This window comes from Vicugna pacos, chromosome 1 (assembly GCF_048564905.1).
Source record: "Vicugna pacos chromosome 1, VicPac4, whole genome shotgun sequence".
Lineage (NCBI taxonomy): Eukaryota > Metazoa > Chordata > Mammalia > Artiodactyla > Camelidae > Vicugna > Vicugna pacos.
Genome location: NC_132987.1, coordinates 69,352,882 through 69,368,729, shown reverse-complemented (window position 1 = coordinate 69,368,729; position 15,848 = coordinate 69,352,882). Strand labels below are relative to the sequence as shown.

Genomic DNA, 15,848 nt, shown 5'->3' with positions numbered 1-15,848 from the left:
TTTGGTATGCAAGTACACTTCTCTTTCTATTCCTACTTTAAAAAAAAAAAAGCACCTCCATCTGGAGGTTCATCAGAGACTCTCTTCTGTCTCTTGCTGATTCCAAGTCTCCAATTTACAATGACAAAAACGCTGAAGAGAATTCTACCAGAATAAAGTTCTGGATAGGGAAAACTCTCTGAGTCATTCTTCACTGCATGCTGCTCTGCCTTTCCTGCCTTTCTCCACCAAATTACTGCACTCCATTCAGTGCTTTCCCAACTGAGTCCTGTGTCAGCATCTTTCTGCAGCTGCAAGAGCAGCTGCGGCTTCTACCTCCCTCTCCTCCCCAGAGGCTGTCTTCCTGTCCAGCCCAGAAAATCTATCCAGCAGGTCTACAAAAAAAGGAAAAATAAAGAGCCAATAGCATTATATATGAAAATTTTGTAAAGTCTCTGTCTTTGCCTCATTGCAATGACGTTCTAGAAATTGTAAGAATGACTTCAGATATCTTTAAAGAGGAATGCTTCCTGTGGGGAAGCTTCTCAATAGACATAATACTTCCAACAATTGATGCTTGCAAAATTCATTTACATTGAATCATTGCATCTTCCAAACACACCATGGAGCAGAGTCACTACTGCCTTATACGGTCAAGTTTTGGGCTCAAATACCAATGAAGAAACACACTAACTGGAGACTAGTAAGTTCCTTAACTCCTTTCTTTCCCTTGTTATTTAAAAAATGGTAATAAGGGAACTTTGTGAAAATTAAAATAAGTTAATGATTAGTTTTTGTAAAGTGTCTAAAATTTTGAGCATCTGTAGAGCTTGACTTCATACATAATTTCCTTCAAGAAAAGTTCAGTTCATTGCATCTATAGATGTATCAAATTTTTAAATTGTCAAGTTGACACATACAAGTGAAGGATTTTAATTGTGAAGAGAAAAAATGAAATTAGTCAATTGTCCATCATTTTGTGCTAAGGGTATATGAAAATAGACATTCTCTCCTCCCACTGGTATTTAATTTTCATTTTCTCCTATCTTGATCACCATAGCACAGACATGAATTTATGTAAATTATTACTATAAATCGTCTTCTCATGGTGATTTTCATATTTCAAGGATTAATTAGCTGTACTATAGGGAAACTTTAATGTTTAATTAATGGAGAAATTTAAGTGGTCTTAATTGGGCAGAAAAAAATTTCTCTTCTTCTAAAAGTTTATCCAGAGTACAGAGGTTTAAAAGAAGATGGAAATGCTATATAATACCTTTGGCTGTCAAAAACTATTCGATTTTGTTGTTGTTGCTGTTTTGGTAAATGTCTGCAAAGCACAAGCCTACTATTCTAAATAGATGATGAATAGGTAAATACCAACATTTCCTGACATTTACATAAGTACACTCAGAATTCCTCCCTTGAGGCTTAAATAGGTCACCAGCATCTAAATCTCATTTATCACCAACCTCCAACCCTAAGTTTCTCTTAATAACCTCCTGAACTTTTTAATCCTTTTTAACTGTCCTTATCTTGCATAGCAGCAATGAAAGCAATTCTCTTGTTCATTATCTTGCCCTGCTATAAACAGAAAGTTCTGGGTGCCTGGAATCACCAGCAGTAATCACAATTAGTATTTCAGGAGTGTGATTTGGTGTAAGTCAGGGAAAAACTTAGAAATAAGCTGGAGGTGATAAGGTATTGAGGTAAGATTCCACGGTACACATCTGATATAATAGTTTCTTAAACGTAAAAAGATGCACTTTGCCTCTCACAGATCAAATAAAAAGTCATTAACCATTCTTTCTTCTACATTACCCCCAGATCAGTTTGTGAAGTTTAAGAAAACACCTCTGTTTTGGTTGATTTGGCTGTTTTAGGGCAAGTGAAAAGTAATTAAGTCCCATAAAGACATTAAATTTAGAATATTTATTTTAAGCCCCTCTTGACTTAATGAGAACAGAATACTTTGAGCTACTGTGTTTTAAGAGGCACATCCAGAAGCACTTAGAACCATTCGTAGAACAGAATACTCTGAGTATTCAAAATACTAATGTTTTTAACATTACATACAATTCTGTCTATTCAGGATGACAATGTCTTGCAATTGTACACCTCTTTCTTTGAGACCATGACAGACAACAGCAGACCAAAAGCTGCTTTCCATGATGAAAGTAATATAAATAGATAAATAGAGAATACAAACTAAAGTAATGTAATTTAAAAACAAATTGTGAACTATGAATCAAGAGATTTGGTGGAATGAACACTAGTGGAGAAGTGCTCAAGTTAAGGCTGGAAGTGAGGAAAAAGAGTCACTCGAAGAAAGGAGAGAAGGATCAAGAGAGAGCCTCCAGAAGAAAAACTCTAGAAGAAACTCCACACAAATACACACAAACATTTCAAAAGTACTGAGTGCATGGGTCACACTTACATGATTTCAATGTCACACATATCCTAAAAACACAGTCCTGTATATTTGTTGATGCATTTTATTATACTGAACAGAGAGCTTATTAAAATTTACTTATGCGCCTGAACATTAAAAATGCTGTTTTAGACTTTTCAGTTATTATGCTATTACGTTTCATTATGTAATCAAAGCAAGTGATGCTGATTCTTTCCATTTTTAAATTTGTTTTACGGTTGCCTATAATTCTTTTTTCTAGACCTTCAAATGCTGTCTAAAGTAGTCAGAAAATGCTATTTCTGCTGCATATTTGCACCATCAGGAAGCACATTCTCTGAATTCCCTTCCCTGCATGGTTTTGGGTTAGGATGACTGCAAGGAAGTTTGCATGAGATACAGAAGCCAGTGAAGTAAAAGTTGGATAGTGTTCAGTCACCACCAGAGCTAGTGCCCATCGTTGCTAATATACAAGTTCCCCTTGATGGTGTGAGGTAGCAGCTGGGCCTTCAGCTCCTCTAGTTCCCAACATATCCCTTCCTCAGCCTCTCCAAGGGCTGGGCCAGTTGCATGGATAGTTCCTCGGAGGGAGCTGCACACCTTCTGCAGGCCTCCCACCTTGTCAAGATTAGAGGTGATGACACACAAGTGTGGGTTCCAGTTTGTCCACGTGGGTTGCAATTTATCTTTACAAATTCTAATCTATCCTCATTTTTCCCTAATTCATGTTCAGCTTTTTTTTTTCTCAACTGGACCTACTGAAATAGAGGTGACAGGCCCACCACAAGGTGCATAGGCCTTCCAAAAACAGTCTTCCATAAACATTTTCTCAAATAACCACAGCCTCGTCCATTCCTGTCCTGTTTCATATCTCTCATAGTAGTGATATGCTTCTCTGACTCAACACTCCATGTTGGAGTGAAAGATACTTTACTCCCCTTCACACATAGGAGCTTCCCAGAGAATAACTGAATTCCATATATGCGTATCTATGGATCCAAATTTTTAAAAGGTGAATGTCAACAGAAATAATAATAAATGTAAATAAACAGCAATAGTGAGTTTTTGTTGTGAGATAAGTGAGAAGTTTCATATTTTAGTTAAAAAAAATTACATGAGAAACACATAGGGTTTCCTAAAACAATGGAGTATTAGAGTTGCTAAGGACCCTAGAAATCATTTAATCCGAACTTCCATTTTACAGTTGAAGAAACAGAGGACCAGATACTTGCCTAAGTTCACAAAATAAAGTAGCAGCAAAATTTGGACAAAGTACAATCCAGTCTAATTTCCTTTCTCTTCATACCTTAATTCTTGACTTAATATCTGTTTATGTGAAAAACCATAGGGGGTTTCAATTGTCTGAAAATTTATTGTGATTCAAAAGTGTAGTAAGTCTGTCAAAAATGCTAATGTGATAGGCGACTTTATTAATAAAGTATGGTATCTAGCATAAGGAAGATTATAATCCCACAGTAGTCTGCCCTGGTCAGATCACATTTATGGACCTAAAAAAGCCTAGGTAAATTATACGGAAAGTGATAAGAATTCCATGGGTTTTAATGCTATGACATATAAAGAGAATTAGGGCTATTTTAACTGGAGGAAGGAAGACTTCAGCTGATATACTATCACCAAATAATTGAGGGACTTCCATACAGAAAAGAAATTAAATTTATTTTATGTGATTTTCCAGGGCAGAAATAAAATAAACGGCTGGATATTAGAGAGGCTGATTAATATTTAGAAACACTTCGTTAAAAACAGGGAACTTCAAAGGCAAATAGGTTGGCTTATAATGCAATGAGCTTCCAATCAACAGAAGTTTTCCATCAGAGGTTTTGATGACAGTCTATCAGGTAGTTTTAGTAAAGGATTCCTGAAGGGGTGAATATTAGAATTAATGACTTCCAAGGCTCCCTTATACCTCTGTGGCTGAGAACCTGTTGTGTGAATGACAACATTATTGAAATAAAGTAATAACTTCCATTATTTGAAAGTTACATTTATGCTATAAACTACCTGAAAGTTCCAATTTATCTTTAGCATTTACTCCTAAAGTATCAAACAACTCTCTCACAGGTTTCTTTTTCTAGAATGGGCTAGACTTAATCAAGATGAATTTACTGGAATAAAATTTAGACTATCAGAGTTGAAGGTCAAAAACACAGGTTTCAACTCCACAGGGGGTAGGAGCCTCTGGACAACCCTCTACTCAGGATATTCTGGATTGTGTCCGAGAATCCTCTTCCACAGAAATGCTGGCTGTGAGCCACCAAGATGACATTCAAGTTGCTCCCCAGAGTGTCACAGAGCTTCTGCCATAGCATCTGAACAAGATGCCCAGCAAACGAAAGGGGGGGTCTTATCAGTGGCAGCCCAGCACACTGGGCTACTGGCATGGATTGTTTTGCCATGGCAGTCACAGACAATAGCAACAGACCAAGAGACATCTTTTTTAGCCAGAAGCTGACACAGAGGATGCTGCTGAACTCAAATATCTCAAAGAAAGAAAGTTAAAGAGAAAAAAGGATTTTGTGGAGACGAACAATAATGCCTTTCAAAGAGAAAACTAAGTAATCTTGTTTGACTTTTTTTTAATTAAAAGTTGTTCTCTGAGAAGCGCCCAGCAAAACTGTCAGATTCATAGGACAAAGCTAGAACAAAAGGTTTCTCTTGTGCACACGAGGAAGGCACACATCAAGCTAGCTCAGGGTCTTCTCTGGGAAGAATTTACAGAGGAAAGTAAAGGTATCGTGAGTGTTTTTCTGAAAAAGAAAAAAAAGGTGCTCAAAACAGAATCTGATAAACAATTACAAGACTTGTCAGAAGGGAACTCCTGCTATGGGGGTAAATCTCAAATGTGGCTGCACATCTCAGTCACCAATGTAGCTCATTAAAAATACAAGTAAACAGGCTCTACCCTGGACTAACTGTGTCAGAATCTGATACTCTGGCAGCTTTGTAAATCCCTAGTCTTGAGCCTCATAAAATATTCACCACACTTCTGCCTTGATACTTGCACAACCATAACTATTTTAGACTTCTACCCTGGAATTTCTTCAGTAGTCAGGCATAGTGCATAAGACTAATAATTAATAGCAGTTGTGTAGCTAGGTCACCTCATTTAATAATCAAAACAATCCTGGAATATCATACATATGAGAAAACCAAAAAGATAAGCAATTTTCTAGCAAACATAGCTGCTAAATGATACAGTTAGAATTTGAACACAGATATGACTCCTTCACTCATATTCCTTCCACTACACCACAGAGAAATAGGTTGAAAGAACCACATGAAATAGCCAGTACTCAACTTTTTTACCTACAAAAATTATGATTTTATGTCATTTAATATAATAAGCTCAAAGTCATGAAGGAAGACAAAAGTCTCATATAAGGAATTACTGTGAAGAAATAAAGCTACCTGAACATTATGTTTGAACAAATTTTTCTTTTTCTTTAAGCGTATTTGTGTTTTAATTAAACTAGAAATAAAATTTTCTACCAGCTATTGTTACTTAAGGATGGATCAGTAGTCTGTAGCCTGGGTCTGGGTGGAGAAGCTGGGTGCCCAGGGCACAGCATTTAACGAGGCACTCACTCTCAGGTGTTACCCAGCACTTGAAAGAGCTTGAGAATGGGTGAGTGCCTTCCTACATTTGCATCCTGGGTGCCTCCTTGCTCACCCTAGTCCTGGCTTCACACTTCATCTCTATTTCCCCTCCTCTTCTTTTTATTACAACTTTGTTAATTCTATACCATATATATATATGTACATATATATATATACTATAATTCTATACAAGGCAGGCAATTACATTCATAAGATATAAGTGCACAGCAGGATCTATTTTTTGTGCCCTCACATTGATCTGGGGAGAAAACACAAAGATTTTAAATAGAGTAAAATGGCAAGTATGTGGTTAAAAGAAGGGGAAAAAAGCAATTTATTCAAAAAAGTGACTGAAGGTGTACTGCTGTACTTATTACCCATCAACTTTATTTAGGGCTGTGTTTTCTCCATGGCATGATGACTCTTGGGTTACCATCACCATGGCCACCCACTATTAATTAGCTTAATGAGCTGAGAAAATTTTCTGTGTCCAAAGTTATACATGCACAAAAAAGCAGGATTCAATAAGTACATAAAAGAAAAAATGCAAATGAATGTGTTTTTAGAAAAGGGAGAACAATTGTAGGCTCTTAGTAGAACAGAATGCACAATGGCACAAGGCTTTGGAGGGCACCTGGGACTCAGGAAGGAGTACTTTCTACATAGTTCTGCGTAGAAGATAATCTTGCCTCTGTTTGAATACCATTAGAAAAGAGACCTGATCCTCCATGAGACATTCTACACCAATGCTAGGGAAGTATTCCTACTATAATGCTGTTTCTTCTTCTAAGCTAAAACTTTCCTTTTCACAGGTTTTTTCCAAATCTGGTCCAGTTTCATGTGGCAATATAAAATTGTTATGCCTTTGTTTCCAAATTGAGCCCTCAAACATTAAAAGATTTAGGCTTTTAATAAGTGTATGGTTATATACACCAAACTATCCAGGCTCTTCCAATGAGCTGAACAAAGCCAAGTTCTGTTCCTTTGAATATATCCTTTTTTTTTCAGTGTGCTTTTCAAACATATTACTTATGTCACAATGTCCATTCTTACAGCCTTGTTCAACATAGAACTGAAAGTTCTAACCAGGCATGCAGACTGGAAAGAAAGGAATAAAAACTATCTCTATTTGCCATGATATGATTGTCGGCATAGAAAATCATAGAATTTACAAAAACTCTCAAATAACTCAGTTCAGTAAGGTCATAAGATACAAGTTCAACACACAAAAATCAATTAAATTTCCGTATACTAACAATGAACATACAGGAACAGACATTAAAAACACAATACCAATTATAATTACTCCAAAGAAAATCAAATACTTGGGGATAAACTTAAAATATGCATAGGATGTTCATGCTAAAAATTACAAAATGTTGATAAATCAAAGAAGATCTAAATAAATGGAGAAATATACCATGTTCATGGATTCAAATACTCAACATGGTAAAAATGTCAGTTCTCTCTAAACTGAGGTATAAGTTTAATGTAATTCCTATCAAAATTCTAGGAAGTTATTTTTGTAGACATAAACAAGATTATTCCAAGGCACAGGTCAAAGAATAACTAAAGCAACCTTAGCAAAGAAGAATAAAGGGGAGGTATCACTCTACCCAATTTAAAGCTCAACATACAGCTATGAGCATTAAAGACAGTGTGATATTGGCAGAGGAATAGATTCATAGGTCAGTTGAACACATAATGAACTTAGTAATAGACCCATAGAAATATAATCAAATTATTTTTTAAGGAGAAAGCAATTCAATGAAAGAGGAATAGCCTTTTTGACAAAAAGTTCTATATCAATGAAATATTCACAGGCAAAAGAAAAAAATGAACCTCTACCTAAATCTCATACTCATATCTTACATAATTGATTAAAATGAATCATAAAAGTAAAATATAAAACAAATTTTTTAGAAAAAAATAGGAGAAAAATCTTTGGGATCTAGAGCAAATCAAAGGCTATTATACTTTACACAAAAGTAAGGGCCATAAAAGGAAATTTGAAAAGTTAGTTCTCATGAAAATTAAACTTTTGCTCTATGAAAGCCAATATTATGAGGATGAAAAGAGAAGCCACAGACTAGGAGAAAATATTTTTAAACCACATATGACAAAAGACTAGTATTGAGAACATATAAATAACTCTCAATACAGAATAGTAATAAATAAATATTATGCAATCTAATTAAAAAATGGGCAAAAGCCATGAACAGGCATTTCACTGAAGAGGATATACAGATGACAAGTAAGAACATCAAAAGATGCTCAACATCATTAGCCATCACAGAGATGCAAAGTAAAACCACAATGAGATACCACCACATACCTATCAGGACAGTTAAAATAAAAAGTAGTGGCAACTCCAAATACTGACAAGGATTTGGAGAAACTATCACTCAGATATGACTGATAAAACTCTTCACGCTTCTGTTTCTGAGGAATGAAAACTATTTTCGCCAAAACCCTCGAAAACTCATAACAGATTTATTTACAATAGTCAAAAACTAGGACTAGCCCATAGATTCAACAAGCAAATGTTTAAACAATCTGTGGGATATACAGACCAATGAACATAACTCATTAATAAAATGAATGAATTATTGAAAGCAACAAGTTGGATGGATCTCTATGAAATTATGCTGAGTGAAAAAAGCCAGTCTCAAAAAGTTACAGACTATATGATTCCATTTTAGAAAATGTTTGAAATGACAATATATTAGAAATGGAGAACAGATGAACAATTGCCAGGGTTTAGGGGCTGGAGTAGGGAGTGCAAGAGGGAGACAAGTGTGGTTATAAGAGGACAACACAAGGGATCCTTGTGGTGTTGGAATTGTTGGATATCTTGTCTGCAGTGCTGCATACACAGATGATGAAAACATATAGTACCTGATACACAGACACAGACACAGACACACACACACACACACACACACACACACACACACACAGGAGTCCAGGTAAAATTGGGAAAATCTGAATAAGATGTGAATATATCTTGGTTGTGACATTATTATAATTTTAAAAATTGTTATCATTGAGGGAAATTGTCCCAAGTTTTCTCAAGAGCCTTCCTGTGACTCAGTTTTCTTTTAGTCTTTAGAACATAAGAGAGTTTCAACTAGGGACTCATTTTCTACACATTTGACAGACTACAAGACTTCTGAAAGACTACAAGAAAGAAAGCAAATGATTTGTTGTTTAATACGCTAGCAATTGCATCACAGTCAGGTCCCTGCTACAGCACCAATCAAACAATCACTAATAACTACCCTATTGTAGACTGTAGGGATTGAAATGGAAAACACAGACAGCCACACCCTCAAACTCATGGGTTTTCCTAGAAATTAATGTAGGAATCTTCAAAAGGTACAATCCATTTTTTCCAGTGTGAAGAAGCCCTCATTTTGTCATGTGCATAATTCATGTGGTGTGGATGTAATTTTTATTGTGAAAATGAGATGCCCTCATGCAAAAGGGCAAGAAGCCATCACTCATTTGTAAAATACGTGGAATCTCAAGCACAAGCTATGGCAATGGGCAGAGGACATGTTTGCTCTCATGAAATAAAAAATTTAGTAAAAGAGTCCTGGATGGTGGGTGGAGAGAATGAAGGTTCTCCTTTAGTCTTTACACCACAGTTTGTAACCAGGCAGCAAAGACAAACAGGGAGGTGTATTAGCAACATCATATCAAGTCAGCTTTTGGAAAACAAGGCAAGATGTAGATCTTGACAGAAGTAAATGTACCTGTTCCGAACAGGGCCAAGCTGTGAACCTTGGGGAACAGTTGGCGCATCTCATGGGTTAAGGACCTATGCTTTGTAAAATGTACTGATTTGAGATTTTTGTGCCTTTTTTTTCTTTCTTTTATCTTTTGTGGCTGTTAGGAAACTTCTTGACATTTTCAGCTCTTCTTAACTGTACTAAAGGGATTTTTGTCTGCATTTGGGCCTGAGTTTTCAGGGAAGAGAACCGTGTCCTAGGAAAAGCTAGGGGCAGTAGGGTCCCAGGAAAGTGCCTTAAGAGAAAGATAAGCCTCACAGAGAAGAAATACAAGGACCCCAACAGCTCTCCACTTGCTAAGCCATGCAGTTTGCATGGTTTGACTTAATAAGGGAACAGTGTTTTCATTCATAAGGCAGTACATTTTTTTTCACCTCCTGCACATTTTACCCCCACAAGTCTGTGTCTATCACTAATAAACATTTGTTCTGTGGCTTCATGTCCAGACTGCTATAGTTTACAACCACCTTGTCCAATTCCTGCTCTCATTCTTCTGACTGAAGCACACCATCTAGATTGCTGGTGTCATCGTCTGTGGACGATCCAAAGTCATTTTCCGTCACATGCTTTTCAGGGCACTTTATGTTCAAGGTGATATCGATTGACAATGCACCAGTGTGGGAGCAGCAGGCACTGGATATAAAAGAAACAGAAGATATAGTCCTGTCCTTGGAGAATTTATAAGTCACAAAAAGGGCTTGGGAAGGTTTAGAAAGCAATTCGCAAACAGACATATTAATAGAGGGTAAACAGAGTATTATATTAAAGCCAGGCAGAATCTGCAGAGCAAAGGAAGGATCATAAAAATAATAACTAGAATTATATAGTCTTCTAATTTACAAGTACCTCTCTTGCCTATCTCATTGGCTACAACCCTTTCAAATAAAGGACTATACTTTATCCTGCCTAGCTGATGAAAAACTGTGACTCAGAGTATGTCAGTCCTGTGGCCACAGTGGGGTTCTGAGCCCTTGTTCTTTCTTCTACAACATTCCACCTTCAGAATCCAAGGAGCTGAGATGAGTCTGGGAGGTAGGTGAGTTTGGTATAGGACTATATGGCAAGTGAAATTATGTGCTACGGCAGAGAAATATGAAAAGAAAGTTCCAAATGTACTGTTAATCTTTTTTTTTAAATAAACTTAATGTGTTTTGGTTCATTACAGTTTTGTTTGTTTGTTTGTTTTGGAGGGGGAAGGTCATTAGGTCTTTTATTTATTTGCTTTTTATTTTAACAGGGGCACTGGGGATTGTCCTCAGGACCTCGTGCATGCTAAGCACACATTTTACCACTGAGCTACACCCTCCCCCTGTGCTGTTAATCTTAAACCAGGCACAAACAGAAACCCTACATGTGACACAGGAACCTTTTTTTTTTTCAAGAACTCCTTTTGAATGATGTAAAACCCCTGTTTGTTTGGGAGACGGTTTCTGTGCACTCATCCTTTCTCTCTTGTTTTGATAACTATGTTTGTTAAACGTATAACCTTGAACAAATCACACAATCAATCTACTCTCCTTCCTCCATACATAAATTGGACATAATAACAACATTTCCATTGGTGGCAAGTTGCTCAAAGGAATTCAGTCCTTCGTATAAACATAAATCTTCAATACATCTCTTTGCAGCAAGGAGAAGGCAGGTGTTAATTTTCATGAGGCTGCAGAAGGAGACTGTGAAACATGAATTCCTTCTAAAGTGAAAAAGAAGCCTGGGCAAACTAAGAACCATTTCACAGGCATAAAGCAAAGCCCACGGCCGTGTGATGTACATAATGAGGCACCGCATTCCCTGCAAGTTAAAGTTCCCTGTGGCACACCACCAAGAGCAACACGAACAAAGCAGAGAGGCGGCACAGAGCCACTGAAGAAAAAATGATAACTTTCTCCTAATCAGAGGGCAGCTATGTATGTTGGGGAGGAACCTCCATGTTTTTTAACATTTGTGTTAAAGGTCAAATCAGTCTGCTTCTAGGGGAAATGGTAATCTTCCCACCCACATTTGGAATGTCATTTCCATCTTCATGGAATGAAGCCTACAACCTAGAATGCCATGCAGGTGAAAAGAGAGATGTAGCACTGGCTTCTCATTTGCAACATCCATCACAGTCATCCGTGTGGAAATATACAAAATGTGCGGATGGAACCAACACGACTGCCAAAAGAGCCTCCCCTTTCCTTGTGCTACCACGCCCCTCTGCTCTCCATCTGCCCAATTCCCAAATAAGGAAACATTTTGCTATTTCCTTATTTGGGATCGTATCATCCACTATTTGTTGAGTAGCTAATGAGTCCTCAGAATTTGCTACCCTGGCAGAGAAGAGATGACCTCAAGGTGGTGAATGGTTAAAAAGAAGTCTGGGTGGCATTGAACAACACAACCTTGTGTGTGGCACAGGGCCACACTGCAAGAACGAGAAGAGTCTTGAAGGACGTTGCAATAAATTGCAAGGGACTTAGTATTGAGAGTTGGAAGGTCTTTGTTCTATTCTTCACTTTCTTCTACAAAACTATGGCCATAACACTATCTATCTGTGCCTAAATGAATTCATCTGTAGTGTGGAAATAATAACAGTTGCCCTGCCCACTGTAGCACACGACTGTGAAGAACACTAGAGTTTAGACATGAGTTACAAGTTATAAATCTGAATGATGGAAGCAGGTAAGAATGAGCACTGAAGTGAAAAGTAGTTAGAAAGGGGTCAGGTGGCCACCATGCTAACTATGGGGTAAGATAGAAGAAAAAGAAATGGGTTAAGATGAGAAAACCTGTCAGCAGAGAAAAGAATTGGGTTGACAGGCAGAATGAAGCAGAAATGCCAGGAGAGGATTCACCAAGAGAGGGACAGAGTGATGGAGGGAAGAGGAGACAGAGACAGAGAGAGAGTGACAGAGAAAGAGAGAGAGAAAGAGAAAGACAGACACACAGAGAAAGACAGAAGGAGATAGAAGAAAAAGAGGAGTGTGAAGTTGGAGAGTGGGAGGTATGCATAATGCTGGATAATAGTCTGTCAGAATGCAAGCATCTGAAGGAGAGAGACCATCTTTGAATCCACCTACAGTACTTAAAATAGTGTGCTGTGTATTGCACCCATAGTAGACACTAAATTCACTTGCTGAAATGAAAAAAGAAAAAAACTTGCACATTAGGAACTCTTTTGGCTCTTTTGCTGAAATCATCAGTGGGATACATTCTGATTTCTTTCAAAATTATCCTTGTCTGTCTTTCTCCCTCAGACTCTATCCCTGGTGAGCAAATATAATTCATTTTATTTGGGAAGAGGGAAAGTGTAGCAAGCTGTAAACATACATATCATAAAAGTTAATGTAGACTTCAAAATAATAGATATTAGAGTTAATTTTTAAAAAAAATATAGTACAGCAACCATGCTTGAGACCACCAGAAACCGACTGAACTTAGACAAAAAATGATATACAGCAGGGTAAATTATTGAGATATTAATTTTTGTGTGTGAGCGTGTGTTTCCTTTTGTAATTCTCCCCCTCTGTGTTTCAAGGATAGAGATGGTAGTATCCTATTACTTTAGGACTGATGGCCGTGTAAGGAGCTTGCAACCATTACTTCAACATCTTCCTGAGGAAGATAGGAAATAATGCAATGCCCTTGAGGAGTAAGGCACGTTCTTGGGGATAAAAAGGGCAGAACAGAGGCAGAAGAGGTTCCTCAAGACCAGAGAAGAGAGGGACTCTGCAAAAAATGGGAATGCCTGCACTACTCTTTGGCAGAGCCTAGAGAGTTAGAAAACCTTGGGAGGGGACTGGTTGTATGATACATTTCCAGAGGGTAAACTGTATGAGCCTAGCTTCCAGGTGTGACAAAGAGCCTTCTGCCCAAGTGTGGCACAAAACTCACAGGACCATTTCCCTTCAGGGGCCATGAAGACTTCGAAAACAAAATCGTATGTGGGCCAAAGAACAGAGTTATCTCCCTAAAAGTTACACTTTGAGTATGATCCCTAGAATCACTGCATGCCCTGAAGGGAAGAATCCCAATTAATGACAGAAAATCAGTTTCTCATTAGCCTTAGGAATCGGAGGGATCTGGTGTCAGATTTGATTTGATATTTAGAAAAATAAAGACAACCTGCTTATGAATCTTTAATAGCTGTCATGTGACTCTTCAGTCTGCTAACATTTAAGAATCGTTGCTTCAGGCAGAATATTTTCCCTAAGCTACAAACAGGAGGTAAACACGAAAACTGTCCATCTCTTACAGCAAAATTTCTAAAGAAAAGAATTAAAAACGAGGAGTTATTTTGCCTACTCTATATACATAATGGGAGGAAGATGGAGCCAGTGTGTTATTATACATATATGATGAAGAGTCAGGGACTCTCCTGACTGCATAAAGGTTTGTGGGTGAGGCTGGAACTCCTGAGACTGAACCATACACAGTGTTTAGATGCAGGCATATTGGGGCTTGTCTGGAAGTCTGGTGACCGACAGGTGTGTATTTGCGTAAGTATTCAAAGACTGAGGTGGAGACTCATTCTAAAGAAAGTAAGGAGTAGGTAAGAAAGTAAGAATACTTGGACTAATAACAAAGCATTGTTATAAAAGGGAGGCGTGATTCTGAGTGTAAGTTGATGTCTATAACCTGAGGAAGATGGGAAATAATCCACCTGAATTCCAGTGAAATTATTTATATCTTATTCTAAGGAGAAAAGAAGTAAAAGTTAATAAACTAATTTGTGTTTATTTCTTCAAAGATAATAGGACACAGAGAAGCTCTGTTTAGAAACCAAGGTGGCACAGAGAATCTTGGCCTCCTGCTGAAACTATAGCAAAACTGTATAAAACAAAAAGCTGTACAAAATGGAAACCAACTATTTTCAGACATTGTGCAAGAGGCTAGATTTTGACCCTTGAGAAAAGGTAAACAATTGATGGATGCCTTAGGACAGCCTAGCACAGGGAAGATAAATCCAAGGAGAATACAGTGATTTTGCTGAGTTGAGGTGACAGAGATCAGAGTTGAGGGGACAGGTGTGGTTGGACTTTGCAGGGGAGAGTACCAGAGAGGAGGTAGTTATTCAAAGAAAGATCTCTAGTAATAGCACAAGGGTTCTCTGAGGCTTTGGCTGAAAATAAGTTAAGCCTGCGAAGATCAGTCTTTATAGGACTGAGCTAAGACAACCACTAGAAAAAGAAGAGTTACTATCGAACTGTAATCTGAACAATTCCTGAAGGCTACACAGGCTTGGGACACATTTGATTTCCAACCAACCAGCGGGGAGACTCCTCATTGGAGATCCCAGAATATCCCTGCTTTAGCAGTAGAGTTAAACAAGCCTTACAGTAAAAGATAAACTCTAAGTGTAAACTAATAAACAAGGCTTAAGACAATCAAGCTGATTTGCAAGTAATTTTAACTGCCTACCTAAACAAATACCAACATTCTTTAAAAGGAGACAACAGAATCCAGAAACTCAGCAGGTTAATTTTTATATTATCTATTAGGCATTCAAAAATTTCTAGAATGAAAAAAAGCAAGAAAACGCACGCATAACCAGGAAAAAAAAATCAGTCAATGGAGACAGAGTCAGAAAAAATAGAGATGCTGGAATTATAGGAACATTTAAAGAGCTGCTATAAATATGTTCAGTGGTTTAAAGGAAAACATGAGCATAATGAGGAGAGAAATGGAAGTTTTATGAAAAAAAATTTCCAAAGGTAAACAATACAATATCTGAAATTAAAAATTCACTTAATGCGCTTAACATAAAATTAGACACAGCAGAAGAAGAAAAATCAGTGAACTTGAACACCTAGCAATAGAAATGATCCAAACTGAATCACAAAGAGAAAAGAGACTGAAGGAAAAACAAGAAGAATGGCTCCTCACAGTTTGTGAGATGCAGCTAAGAAAGTGCTTAAAAAGAACAAGGATAGCTTTAAAGGTCTATATAATAAAAGAAGTAAAAGTTGAAAGTGGAGACTAGGGAAATATTTCCTCTTCAGCCTGGGACTTGGAGCTGTTTCTGCTTATCAAGGACTTCAGAAACTTTCCCACATTACCTTGATACC

General features: G+C 37.4%; 2 long non-coding RNA genes across 2 annotated transcripts; one reads left to right on the top strand and one right to left on the bottom strand.

Moving 5' to 3' along the window:
* Positions 1–10,268: 10,268 nt before the first annotated feature.
* LOC140698065 (uncharacterized) lies at positions 10,269–10,735 on the bottom strand. The gene is made up of 2 exons (XR_012075475.1): positions 10,648–10,735; positions 10,269–10,434 (listed from the first exon to the last, which is right to left on the bottom strand). It is a non-coding gene; the product is annotated as an uncharacterized lncRNA (long non-coding RNA).
* A 29-nt stretch (positions 10,736–10,764) lies between these two features.
* Positions 10,765–12,260, top strand: LOC140698058 (uncharacterized). The gene is made up of 2 exons (XR_012075471.1): positions 10,765–10,833; positions 11,430–12,260. It is a non-coding gene; the product is annotated as an uncharacterized lncRNA (long non-coding RNA).
* Positions 12,261–15,848: the final 3,588 nt, after the last annotated feature.